This window comes from Prionailurus viverrinus, chromosome F1, assembly GCF_022837055.1.
Source record: "Prionailurus viverrinus isolate Anna chromosome F1, UM_Priviv_1.0, whole genome shotgun sequence".
Classification (NCBI taxonomy): domain Eukaryota; kingdom Metazoa; phylum Chordata; class Mammalia; order Carnivora; family Felidae; genus Prionailurus; species Prionailurus viverrinus.
This window is the reverse complement of record NC_062577.1, coordinates 21,055,129-21,069,145: the sequence shown is the minus strand read 5'-3', so window position 1 is coordinate 21,069,145 and position 14,017 is coordinate 21,055,129. Positions and strand designations below refer to the sequence as shown.

General features: G+C 40.2%; 1 long non-coding RNA gene across 2 annotated transcripts in view; it reads left to right on the top strand.

Moving 5' to 3' along the window:
• LOC125155481 (uncharacterized) overlaps positions 1-12,916 on the top strand; it is a 28,942-nt gene extending 16,026 nt beyond the window's left edge. For both annotated transcript variants that reach the window (XR_007148243.1, XR_007148242.1), the window contains exon 3: positions 12,739-12,916. This is a non-coding gene — a long non-coding RNA (uncharacterized LOC125155481). The remainder of the gene's footprint in view (positions 1-12,738) is intronic.
• The last annotated feature ends 1,101 nt before the right edge of the window (positions 12,917-14,017 follow it).

The following is a 14,017-nucleotide window of genomic DNA, read 5'->3' as shown; positions in this document are numbered from 1 at the left end:
ATATATTATGAACACTAATTTTGCCTGTTTTCACTTTCTTTAATGTGATAACTAGAAATTTTTAATTACATTCTGACTCATATCATATTTCTGTTGGATGGTGCTGATTTAGAAGCTGCATAGGAGAGGGGTGCCTGGATGGCTCAGTTGGTTAAGCATCTGACTTTGGCTCAGGTCATGATTTCAGGGCGCATGAGTTTGAGCCCCACATCAGGCTCTGTGCTGACAGCTCAGAGCCTCGAGCCTGCTTCAGATTCTGTGTCTCAGTCTCTTTGTGCCCCTCCCCTGCTTCCACTCTGTCTCTCTCTCTCAAAAATAAACATTAAAAAATTTTTTTAAAATGTAGTTGCAAAAACAAAACAAAACAAAACAAAGCAAAAAAGGCCCTCTTTTTCCAGGCTTGAATTGACCTATTTTATGGCACATAATCCTAATAGAAAATTTACAGAGTTTTAAACCTAAGAGTTTTTTAACCTCTCCACCCTGTACTCTCTCATACCCCAAATCAATGCAAGGACACTGATAGTGTATCCCAGAGTCACTGATATTGGGTTGAAAAATTTCTAATGATGGATGTCTTTAATACTCTGTGTGATGATCTTTTCCATTTATGGACAGTCTCAACTATCAGAAACCCTTTATAGTGGGAAGAAATTTGGCTCTCTGTACTTTCAATTTCTAAGACTTTTTCCTTTAGCATAATTAAAATATATCAAATGCTTCTTGCCATATGAGTCTTACCATTTAATGCAACTTAAAAACTTCCAGGTACTGTGTAAGGAACTTCACAGCTATCATGCTCTCTCATCTAACCTCAGTTCAAGTCTGCTCCTCCCCAGGGCAAACAGAATAATTCCTGTTCCTCTTCCTTGTTTGACACATTTCTCATTTGTCAATAGAAGCTCTTTTATCAAATATTTGTTCTCCAAAACTCTGAAAATACAATTTATGGATAAAAGCAAGAGTTATTTTAAGATGAAAATATTCACTAAGAACTGACCTCTGAAAAAGTTAGTCTGCACTCAAATATCATTTTTAGTTTAATACCGGTGTCTCTAGAATAGAGTAAGTTCTTTGAGAAAGAGTGATTTAAATACCAAAGGATTGAAAAGTACCAGGGGAAATTTGATGAAGCCCTTCAAAGGATGATTTTTTATGATAGTGGAGCAAAATTCGTATGATGTGGATTGTCTCATACTGCCAAACAATTTTTTGTCAGGAAAGTTTTTACAAGCGAAAAACACCACCACACTTGTATGATAGGTATGGCCTATCACATGGCCCAAAGGTTAGATGAATGAACACATCAGGGAATATCTAGGACTGTAAAATTTATAACCTGGAAAATAGGATCCTGTATATTCTTGAAATTCTATTACACCTTTTCAATTCTGTATCCTACAATTTCGAGAAGAAAAATCCCAAATCATTACCCTTTTCTCCCTTCCCTCTTGTATCCTCTTGATGTTTTTAAGTACCTTATGGTACCTTAAAAGGCCTTTGTAGTGATTTGAATGATGGCCCCCAAAAGATACGTCTATGTTTCACCCCTGTAACCTTTGAATGTGATCTTGTTTGGAGATAAGGTCTTTTCAGATGTAATTATGGATCTCAAGGTGCAATTATCTGGGTGGCCCTAAAGCCAATGACAAATGTCTCTATAAGAAACAGAAGGGAAGACTGAAGCAGAGATTACAGTTAGGCAGGCACAAGCCAAAAGCACCACCAGAAGCTGGAGGAGGCAGGGAAGGATTTGCCCCCAGGTGGCATTACAGGTGGAGAAAGATGGAGTGATGACTTTCGGTTTCTGTAGTTTTGTTTTGTTTGTTTTTTTTTTTTTACCTATTTTTTTTTATTTTTTCTGAAATTTATTGACAAATTGGTTTCCATACAACACCCAGTGCTCATCCCAAAAGGTGCCCTCCTCAATACCCATCACCCACCCTCTCCTCCCTCCCACCCCCCATCAACCCTCAGTTTGTTCTCAGTTTTTAACAGTCTCTTATGCTTTGGCTCTCTCCCATTCTAACCTCTTTTTTTTTTTTTCCCTTCCCCTCCCCCATGGGTTCCTGTTAAGTTTCTCAGGATCCACATAAGAGTGAAACCATATGGTATCTGTCTTTCTCTGTATGGCTTATTTCACTTAGCATCACATTCTCCAGTTCCATCCACGTTGCTACAAAAGGCCATATTTCATTTTTTTTCTCATTGCCATGTAATATTCCATTGTGTATATAAACCACAATTTCTTTATCCATTCATCAGTTGATGGACATTTAGGCTCTTTCCATAATTTGGCTATTGTTGAGAGTGCTGCTATGAACATTGGGGTACAAGTGGCCCTATGCATCAGTGCTCCTGTATCCCTTGGATAAATTCCTAGCAGTGCTATTGCTGGGTCATAGGGTAGGTCTATTTTTAATTTTCTGAGGAACCTCCACACTGCTTTCCAGAGCGGCTGCACCAATTTGCATTCCCACCAACAGTGCAAGAGGGTTCCCGTTTCTCCACATCCTCTCCAGCATCTATAGTCTCCTGATTTGTTCATTTTGGCCATCTGACTGGCGTGAGGTGATACCTGAGTGTGGTTTTGATTTGTATTTCCCTGATAAGGAGCGACGCTGAACATCTTTTCATGTGCCTGTTGGCCATCTGGATGTCTTCTTTAGAGAAGTGTCTATTCATGTTTTCTGCCCATTTCTTCACTGGGTTATTTGTTTTTTGGGTGTGGAGTTTGGTGAGCTCTTTATAGATTTTGGATACTAGCCCTTTGTCCGATATGTCATTTGCGAATATCTTTTCCCATTCCGTTGGTTGCCTTTTAGTTTTGTTGGTTGTTTCCTTTGCTGTGCAGAAGCTTTTTATCTTCATAAGGTCCCAGTAATTCACTTGTGCTTTTAATTCCCTTGCCTTTGGGGATGTGTCGAGTAAGAGATTGCTACGGCTGAGGTCAGAGAGGTCTTTTCCTGCTTTCTCCTCTAAGGTTTTGATGGTTTCCTGTCTCACATTTAGGTCCTTTATCCATTTTGAGTTTATTTTTGTGAATGGTGTGAGAAAGTGGTCTAGTTTCAACCTTCTGCATGTTGCTGTCCAGTTCTCCCAGCACCATTTGTTAAAGAGGCTGTCTTTTTTCCATTGGATGTTCTTTCCTGCTTTGTCAAAGATGAGTTGGCCATACGTTTGTGGGTCTAGTTCTGGGGTTTCTATTCTATTCCATTGGTCTATGTGTCTGTTTTGGTGCCAATACCATGCTGTCTTGATGATGACAGCTTTGTAGTAGAGGCTAAAGTCTGGGATTGTGATGCCTCCTGCTTTGGTCTTCTTCTTCAAAATTCCTTTGGCTATTCGGGGCCTTTTGTGGTTCCATATGAATTTTAGGATTGCTTGTTCTAGTTTCGAGAAGAATGCTGGTGCAATTTTGATTGGGATTGCATTGAATGTGTAGATAGCTTTGGGTAGTATTGACATTTTGACAATATTTATTTTTCCAATCCATGAGCAGGGAATGTCTTTCCATTTCTTTAAATCTTCTTCAATTTCCTTCATAAGCTTTCTATAGTTTTCAGCATACAGATCCTTTACATCTTTGGTTAGATTTATTCCTAGGTATTTTATGCTTCTTGGTGCAATTGTGAATGGGATCAGTTTCTTTATTTGTCTTTCTGTTGCTTCATTGTTAGTGTATAAGAATGCAACTGATTTCTGTACATTGATTTTGTATCCTGCAACTTTGCTGAATTCCTGTATCAGTTCTAGCAGACTTTTGGTGGAGTCTATCGGATTTTCCATGTATAATATCATGTCATCTGCAAAAAGCCAAAGCTTGACTTCATCTTTGCCAATTTTGATGCCTTTGATTTCCTTTTGTTGTCTGATTGCTGATGCTAGAACTTCCAGCACTATGTTAAACAGCAGCGGTGAGAGTGGGCATCCTTGTCGTGTTCCTGATCTCAGGGAAAAAACTCTCAGTTTTTCCCCGTTGAGGATGATGTTAGCTGTGGGCTTTTCATAAATGGCTTTTATGATCTTTAAGTATGTTCCTTCTATCCCGACTTTTTCAAGGGTTTTTATTAAGAAAGGGTGCTGGATTTTGTCGAAGGCCTTTTCTGCATCGATTGACAGGATCATATGGTTCTTCTCTCTTTTTTTGTTAATGTGATGTATCACGTTGATTGATTTGCAAATGTTGAACCAGCCCTGCATCCCAGGAATGAATCCCACTTGATCATGGTGAATAATTTTTTTTATATGCCGTTGAATTCGATTTGCTAGTATCTTATTGAGAATTTTTGCATCCATATTCATCAGGGATATTGGCCTGTAGTTCTCTTTTTTTACTGGGTCTCTGTCTGGTTTAGGAATCAAAGTAATACTGGCTTCATAGAATGAGTCTGGAAGTTTTCCTTCCCTTTCTATTTCTTGGAATAGCTTGAGAAGGATAGGTATTATCTCTGCTTTAAACGTCTGGTAGAACTCCCCTGGGAAGCCATCTGGTCCTGGACTCTTATTTGTTGGGAGATTTTTGATAACCGATTCAATTTCTTCGCTGGTTATGGGTCTGTTCAAGCTTTCTATTTCCTCCTGATTGAGTTTTGGAAGAGTGTGGGTGTTCAGGAATTTGTCCATTTCTTCCAGGTTGTCCAATTTGTTGGCATATAAGTTTTCATAGTATTCCCTGATAATTGTTTGTATCTCTGAGGGATTGGTTGTAATAATTCCATTTTCATTCATGATTTTATCTATTTGGGTCATCTCCCTTTTCTTTTTGAGAAGCCTGGCTAGAGGTTTGTCAATTTTGTTTATTTTTTCAAAAAACCAACTCTTGGTTTCGTTGATCTGCTCTACAGTTTTTTTAGTTTCTATATTGTTTATTTCTGCTCTGATCTTTATTATTTCTCTTCTTCTGCTGGGCTTAGGCTGCCTTTGCTGTTCTGCTTCTAGTTCCTTTAGGTGTGCTGTTAGATTTTGTATTTGGGATTTTTCTTGTTTCTTGAGATAGGCCTGGATTGCAATGTATTTTCCTCTCAGGACTGCCTTTGCTGCGTCCCAAAGCGTTTGGATTGTTGTATTTTCATTTTCGTTTGTTTCCATATATTTTTTAATTTCTTCTCTAATTGCCTGGTTGACCCACTCATTCGTTAGTAGGGTGTTCTTTAACCTCCATGCTTTTGGAGGTTTTCCAGACTTTTTTCTGTGGTTGATTTCAAGCTTCATAGCATTGTGGTCTGAAAGTAAGCATGGTATAATTTCAATTCTTGTAAACTTATGAAGGGCTGTTTTGTGACCCAGTATATGATCTATCTTGGAGAATGTTCCATGTGCACTCGAGAAGAAAGTATATTCTGTTGCTTTGGGATGCAGAGTTCTAAATATATCTGTCAAGTCCATCTGATCCAATGTCTCATTCAGGGCCCTTGTTTCTTTATTGACCGTGTGTCTAGATGATCTATCCATTTCTGTAAGTGGTGTATTAAAGTCCCCTGCAATTACCACATTCTTATCAATAAGGTTGCTTATGTTTATGAGTAATTGTTTTATATATTTGGGGGCTCCAGTATTCGGTGCATAGACATTTATAATTGTTAGCTGTTCCTGATGGATAGACCCTGTAACTATTATATAATGTCCTTCTTCATCTCTTGTTACAGCCTTTAATTTAAAGTCTAGTTTGTCTGATATAAGTATGGCTACTCCAGCTTTCTTTTGGCTTCCAGTCGCATGATAAATAGTTCTCCATCCCCTCACTCTCAATCTAAAGGTGTCCTCAGGTCTAAAATGAGTCTCTTGTAGACAGCAAATAGATGGGTCTTGTTTTTTTATCCATTCTGATACCCTATGTCTTTTGGTTGGCGCATTTAATCCATTTACATTCAGTGTTATTATAGAAAGATACGGGTTTAGAGTCATTGTGATGTCTGTATGTTTTATGCTTATAGTGATGTCTCTGGGACTTTGTCTCACAGGGTCCCCCTTAGTATCTCTTGTAGGGCTGGTTTAGTGGTGACAAATTCCTTCAGTTTTTGTTTGTTTGGGAAGACCTTTATCTCTCCTTCTATTCTAAATGACAGACTTGCTGGATAAAGGATTCTTGGCTGCATATTTTTTCTGTCTAGCACCCTGAAAATCTCTTGCCAATTCTTTCTGGCCTGCCAAGTTTCAAAAGAGAGATCAGTCACGAGTCTTATAGGTCTCCCTTTATATGTGAGGGCACGTTTACCCCTTGCTGCTTTCAGAATTTTCTCTTTATCCTTGTATTTTGCCAGTTTCACTATGATATGTCGTGCAGAAGATCGATTCAAGTTACGTCTGAAGGGAGTTCTCTGTGCCTCTTGGATTTCAATGCCTTTTTCCTTCCCCAGTTCAGGGAAGTTCTCAGCTATAATTTCTTCAAGTACCCCTTCAGCACCTTTCCCTCTCTCTTCCTCCTCTGGGATACCAATTATGCGTATATTATTTCTTTTTAGTGTATCACTTAATTCTCTAATTTTCCCCTCATACTCCTGGATTTTTTTATCTCTCTTTTTCTCAGCTTCCTCTTTTTCCATAACTTTATCTTCTAGTTCACCTATTCTCTCCTCTGCCTCTTCAAGCCGAGCTGTGGTGGTTTCCATTTTGTTATGCATTTCGTTTAAAGCGTTTTTCAGCTCCTCATGACTGTTCCTTAGTCCCTTGATCTCTGTAGCAAGAGATTCTCTGCTGTCCTGTATACTGTTTTCAAGCCCAGCGATTAATTTTATGACTATTATTCTAAATTCACTTTCTGTTATATTATTTAAATCCTTTTTGATCAGCTCATTAGCTGTTGTTATTTCCTGGAGATTCTTCTGAGGGGAGTTCTTCCGCTTGGTCATTTTGGATAGTCCCTGGCGTGGTGAGGACCTGCAGGGCACTTCCCCTGTGCTGTGGTGTATAACTGGAGTTGGTGGGCGGGGCCGCAGTCAGACCTGATGTCTGCCCCCAGCCCACCGCTGGGGCCACAGTCAGACTGGTGTGTGCCTTCTCTTCCCCTCTCCTAGGGGCGGGATTCACTGTGGGGTGGTGTGGCTCCTCTGGGCTACTTGCACCCTGCCAGGCTTGTGATGCTGGGGATCTGGCGTATTAGCTGGGGTGGATAGGAGGGGCAGGCTTAGATCGCTTCTCCTTAGGTGATCCACTTCAGGAGGGGCCCTGTGGCAGCGGGAGGGAGTCAGATCCGCTGCCGGAGGTTTGGCTCCGCCGAAGCTCAGAGTTGGGTGTTTGCGCGGAGCGAGCAAGTTCCCTGGCAGGAACCGGTTCCCTTTGGGATTTTGGCTGGGGGATGGGCGGGGGAGATGGCGCTGGCGAGCGCCTTTGTTCCCCACCAAACTGAGCTCTGTCATCAGGGGGCTCAGCATCTCTCCCTCCCTTTGTCCTCCAGCCTTCCCGCTTTCCGAGCAGAGCTGTTAACTTATGACCTCCCAGACGCTAAGTCGCGCTTGCTGTCGGAACACAGTCCGCCCGGCCCCTCCACTTTTGCAAGCCAGACTCGGGGGCTCTGCTTGGCCGGCGAGCCGCCCCTCCGCCCCGGCTCCCTCCCGCCAGTCCGTGGAGCGCGCACCGCCTCGCCGCCCTTCCTACCCTCTTCCGTGGGCCTCTCGTCTGCGTTTGGCTCCGCGACTCTGTTCTGCTAATCCTCTGGCGGTTTTCTGGGTTATTTAGGCAGGTGTAGATGGAATCTAAGTGATCAGCAGGACGTGCGGTGAGCCCAGCATCCTCCTAAGCCGCCATCTTGCCGCAACTCCTCGGTTTCTGTAGTTTTGAAGAGACAGTTCAATAGACTTGTCAATTCTCCTCTTTTTTAGCCTAAGCTAGTGTGGGTAGGGTTTTGTTACTTGTCTCCAAAAAGCTTTGACTGAGACAAGAAGATTAGCACTTGGTAACTAACATCTTATTGGTGCATCTGAAGTACAGAGAGAGGGGCACCTGGCTGGCTCAGTTGGAGGAGCATGCAACTCTTGATCTGTGGGTCATGGGTATAAGTAAATTTAAAAGATAAACAATAAAGAAATATATATAGGGGCACCTGGGTGGCTCAGTCAGTTAGGCATCTGACTTCGGCTCAGGTCACAGTCTCACGGTTCGTGAGTTTGAGCCCTGTGTCGGGCTCTGTGCTGACAGCTCAGACTCTGGAGCCTGCTTCGGATTCTGTGTCTCCTTCTCTCTGCCCCTCTCTCGCTCTCTCTCTCTCTCAAAAATAAACACTAAAAAAAATTTTTTTAAAGAAATATATATATATGTATGTATGTGTATATGTGTGTGTGTGCATACATTTATATATGTATGTATACTTTTCTTACAGAGGGAAAAGTACTGTGAAACAAATCTAAGCTAAGGCCTAGGGATGGGAGTCAAAAGTCCAGGTAAATAACAGAGGAGAAGAAAATGAACTTTACAATCTCACAATCAACTTCCACCTTAGCAGTAGTTTAGTAAGAGGTAGGCATGAAATTTAGTGCATAATCCTTGTTCTCAAGGATTTTACTATAACACTGCTGATCTGGAACTAATATTTTTCCCAAATAGATTCCTTTTTTAATGTTTTATTTATTTTTGAGAGAGCGCAAGTGGGGGAGGGGCAGAGAGAAAGAGGCACAGAGGATCTGAAGCAGGCTCTGAGCTGACAGCAGCTAGCCCGATGTGGGGCTTGAACTCACGAACCACAAGATCATGATCTGAGCCAAAGTCGGACACTTAACCTAATGAGCCGCACAGGTGCCCCCCAAATAGATTCTTGATGGCAGCTATGTATAATTTATAAAGGGTCACCTGTTTTAAGTAAGTGGAACAAAGTTAACTACTTCCAGGATAACTATTACATAACTAGGAGTGAAAAAAATATTTAAAGGAGTGTCTCTCCCATTTTTATGGGTTTACTAAATTTTAAAGAGTAATTATGAGATTGTCTTGTTCATGTAGATGTGTTTAAAATTCTCTGTGTTCATGTATTTAACCTCATCCCCTTCATGGACTCTATCAACTTTATCTTCAGGTGCTTTTTACCCACTGAGAGAGTTTCCATCTGTGGTTTTGATCTTGAAACCACTATTTTTCAGAGAATCAAAAAGGACCCATTTACACATCAAGGGTTATTCAGGCTTTTCAGACTTCAGATAATAGCCATATGCTGTGTTTTTCACAGCGTGTCATGTTGTGCTTTAATGAATGTGATCTCTTTTTGTATTTGGAATTTCTTAAGGCATATCAAGCAAGCAGTAATGGGCTTAAATAAATTAAGTTGTCTTTCATGTTAGACCTCTTGGAGGATTCTTCAGTACTATATGGCTGAAAATAGAACCTAGATGTTCCTAACTCCCCACCAGGAAGTCCGTTAGATCTTGCTGTGCTCAGGTGTTTGGCCCTCCATGATGGGAAGAAAGTGCCAGCAAGGTGATCTGACAGATGCCAGGGCATCACCACAGGAGTTATGGTGAAGAAGATTTGAATCGAGATCAGAACCTCAAAGAAGCAGCAGAGCCCTTCAGAACAGTACTCATCAAATGGTTATTTTAGGGGATAGTTTTAACTTGGCAAAGGTTTCTTGTGAATTTTTCCCTTTTGTTTATATATCACTCCCTATTATACAAGGTTGTTAACAAAGGATACACCCAAAGAATCCCTTAACTTACAGGACTCTAGAAAAAGAGGATCCTTTTGCCCAATTTAAATTAAAATTTAAAATATTTTAAAACATTCATGTTTTCCTGATTTGACAGTAATATATCTTCACTGTGGAACATGAGGGTCAGGGTGGAGGATACAAAGAATAATAATAAACATTTAAAATCCCATCAGCCCAAGCCACTGTTTTCATTTCAGCCAAATTTCTTTCAAGCTTTTTTTTTTTTTTTGCCTATGCATATGTATTTAATCTTCTTGAGGTTTTAAAAAAAGTTCAAAACCATGGCTAAGCCTTTTCCACATTATTGCAAACTATTTGTAAACAATTCTTTCCAAGGTTGGTACACCCATATACGTTAAGAATAAAATAGCTCAGCTGAGAGAATATTTAAATCGTTCTTCTTGGTGTTTTGAAGTTCAGTGCAGCTATGAGTTTGGAGACCTGCAGATGGAGAGAACAATCCTTTCTCCTCTCTCTTCTTCCTGCAGTTTAAATGGAGACTAAATCTGCTTTATTAGCTGAATGATGTAGGCTGTACCTTGTTGTGGAGCTTCTTGCCAGAGATGATGGTGTTCATCTTTTCCATGTGCTTGTGGTATGGAAGTAATTGCCAGGCACAAGTCACATTTCTCAATGATGGTCTAAGCTACCATATTCATGATGGGGTATTAGCTCGTGTTGGTAATCATCCGGCCAGAAACATAATTTTATTGTATTTTATTTATTTATTTTTAAATTTTTATTTGCTTTTGAGAGAGAGACAGAGAGACAGAGTGTGAGCAGGGAAGGGGCAGAGAGAGAGGGAGACACAGAATTCGAGGCAGGCTCCAGACTCTGAGCTGTCAGCACAGAGCCCTACGTGGGGCTTGAACCCACGAACTGTGAGATCATGACCTGAGCCTAAGTCAGATGCTTAACCGACTGAGCCACTCGGGCACCCCCAGAAACATAATTTTCATGACTGTTCTATCAGTCCGGCTTCTTGGCTACCACTCTACCTAATTAATTAAAAATTTAAATATGATTAATAATATAGTAACATTGTTTGGTGACAGATGGTGACTATACTTATCACAGTGAGCACTGAGTAATGTATAGAATTGTTGAATCAATGTTGTACACCTGCAACTAATATAACTTATGTTAATTATACCTCAACAAAAAATAAGTACAATTTAAGAGCCATGTCACATTAAAAAAAAGAGAGAAGAATTTGGGGATATTTATTCTGGGAAGTGATATCAGTTGTTTGGAGATTAGAAATCTGTCATGAGGAAAAGAGCTTAGAATACTGCATACAGCCCTGATGGACTGAATGGGCCCCATGGGATAGAAATTATAGTTGAGGATGTTAGTGGAGAAAAAGTGGGGAATGAAAGAGTAAAATCTTTGCTCTCGAAGCATCAGAGCTGTCTGAAAATGGAATAATCTTTGGGGGATAGTGAGCTCCCCATCCCTGGTGGATGGCCACTTAGCAGGAAGGTTTGAAAGGGGAAATGCCAGTGCTATGGGTGCATTTGCACTGGGTGAACATCAGGGTATCTTCAACCCTAACCATTCGTGATTCTATGAATATATTGAATATCTGGACATATAGGGCAAACTCCCTCCCCTCCAAAAGTTGCGAGTCAAAACACTTGGGAAATCATTAAAAATTTCTTGGTGATGCATAATTAAGTGCCAAAATCAATGTTGTTAACATAACAGCCAAAAGAATCCCGAGTAAGGCTTGGAGTTGATGCTAGAAATGGAATGTAAGTCCTGATGTGGTCCCATGTGTTAGACAGACAGAAAAGAAAGAACATTCTTGGTGAGATGGTACACTACAAGATGGAGAGTAAAAGCCCCAGATCTTTTATTCAGCCTTCATTAAAATTTGGAGGGGAAAAACAGTCATACATCACAACAACAATATTCTAGCAAGAAAACTAGAGAGGAAAACTCTGATAGAACTGCTTTTATTTTTCTTATTTTTATTTTTTTAGAACTGCTTGTAAAAATGTTATATCCTGAGGATCATATTTTAATAGGAAAAGGAGAGGGGTTAGGAATATTTATAAATCAGTTACCTTAGAGTTACAAAGAATAAAGGTAGGACAAAGGTTTTATGTAAGATTTATCCTTATTTCTTTGGTGGCAGGGAATAGAATTTCTAGCTAGTTTTAAATTTTTTGTTTCGTTTGTTTTACTTTTGAGAAGACAAGAGTTTCCCCTCAAAAGTGGGAGTGTGTTTATAATCATTTCCCAAGGATTGCAACCTTTTCTGAAGGCTATGATTGTTTGCTATGGAAAACTGTGTCTGTTATTGCCATGTTTGTTGTAGAGAATTGTGCTTCTTTTTCTGAGGTTATATACTACATTTGTCACAGGTCAAATTTCTCCCTTTCCTTGAGTTAATTAACATGTTGATCATGACCACTGATCTTGTTATATTTGATCAAAGCAGCATATAAACAGTGTGAATTCTGTTGCTAAGATAGGGAGAAAAATCCCTTTTAGACCTTTCTCCTTACATGGTTTATAAGTTTTAAAAACATATTTTTTAATAGAAGATGAATTTTCAAAACCAATGCAAAAATCAAGATTCTTTGATAGATCAAAGGATTGGAGTTGGGAGACCTCATATTTTGTTCACCTAATGGTGAGTGGGGTTGGAACAGCACATAGGTGTTGGGGAAGTATGTGACAGACACAGTGTTGTCTGTGTGAGCGTTTATGGTTAACATAATACAGAAGCAAGGGTATGGGTTTTGTACATAGTACAGGAGTCATTTGAATCCTGGTGAAGTAGGCTGATTGCATTGATGGCCCCAGTTAATGGCTTCCCTGGACTCATGCCCAATACAATGTGACTTTGTAGCTCTTCCCATACCTTGAATCTTGGCCAGTCTTATGACTTGCTTTGACCAATAGGGTAAGGCAGAAGGGATGTTGCACCAGTTCTGAGCCCAGGTCTCAAGAAGCTTTTGTTTCCCCTCCTCCTCCTTCTTCTTTTTCTCCTCCTCCTCCTTCTTCTACTTCTTCTTCTCCTCCTTTTATTTCTCCTCCTTCTCCTTCTCTCTCTCCTTCCCTCTCTCTCTCAACCTTGCTTGTACCACAAGAATGAGCCTGAACCAGTCTGCTGAAGGATGAGAGACCACATGGAGTAGAGCCCAGATGTCCCAAACCCCACTGGGCAAGATTGACATACAGCCAGCCTCCAAACATGTTGAGAGGGCCATCCAAGATCGGAAGAACTATCTACTGATTCCTGGCTTGTAGTCTTCTGAGCAATAATAAATGATCCCTATTTTAAGCCACTGAGTTTTGCAGTGGTTTTGTTTTGCAGCAATTGCTAAACGATGCACCTCGTTCAATTAGTTACTCGCTGTGTAATCTTCAGGAAGTTACTTCTCTGAGTCTCATTTTGTTCATATGTGCTTAAATATCTATTACAAATTATCTCTTTTAATCATCATCATAACCTTGTGATGTGTGTGTTATCATTCCCATTTTACAAACTGATTTTATAAAGTGTAAGTAATTAGCTCAAGTTCACACAGTAAGTTGACAGCCATACAATTTTCTCATAAAGTCAAATTTATAAGCAACCTTAGTGACGAATTCTAAAAATGTGATCTGAAAGGTGGAGAGGCTCATTTATATTTAAGAGTATTTCGCTTAAGTTGAGTAATACAACTCGTCAGGGCAAAAAAGACAACCCACCGTCTGAATGCAGTAGGTGTGGGCGCTGATTGTTTTGTCTGCCATTCTGTTCCCAGGGCCTAGCAGAGTCCACAGCACATTAGTAGATATCAAAAAAATATTTTTTTGAAAAAATTACTCCATGAATGAATCCTGATGGTACATGGAAAACATCATTTATTCTAGGGCCTGAATCAAAAATTCATGGGTTTAACTTGAAGCCTCCAACAGATAGAAATGAAAATACCATCCTTTTTCCCCCGCATGATCTCTCTCAAACCAACGTACAAAAAAACTGTCCCCCACATGATTCAGGAAGCAGCATAGAATGTGGGAGCAAGGAGGGAAGGGGGTTTTAAGTGTTATCTACCAAAAGCCACCCCTTAGCTTGAAAATCACTTCAGTACCTTGTAAGAATTCCCCAACACATACACCCACTTTCCTACCCCAACAGTTCTACTTAGAATTGCTAAAGAGAGGCCTCACTACTACATGTGTGTATCCCTTTGTGTAGAGACCAGAGGGGGAAATTAATAATCCATTAATTTGGATTCCATGAAGTAAACCACAATGGATCTGCAGAAGGTGTGGATCAGCATCCAGAGAGGACTCAAGATTCCTGAAAAGAGCAGATAGGGGTTGATGGAAAGGGGTCTTGATAAAAATTTTCTTCATCTGTAGGCTGCTAGAGTCTGG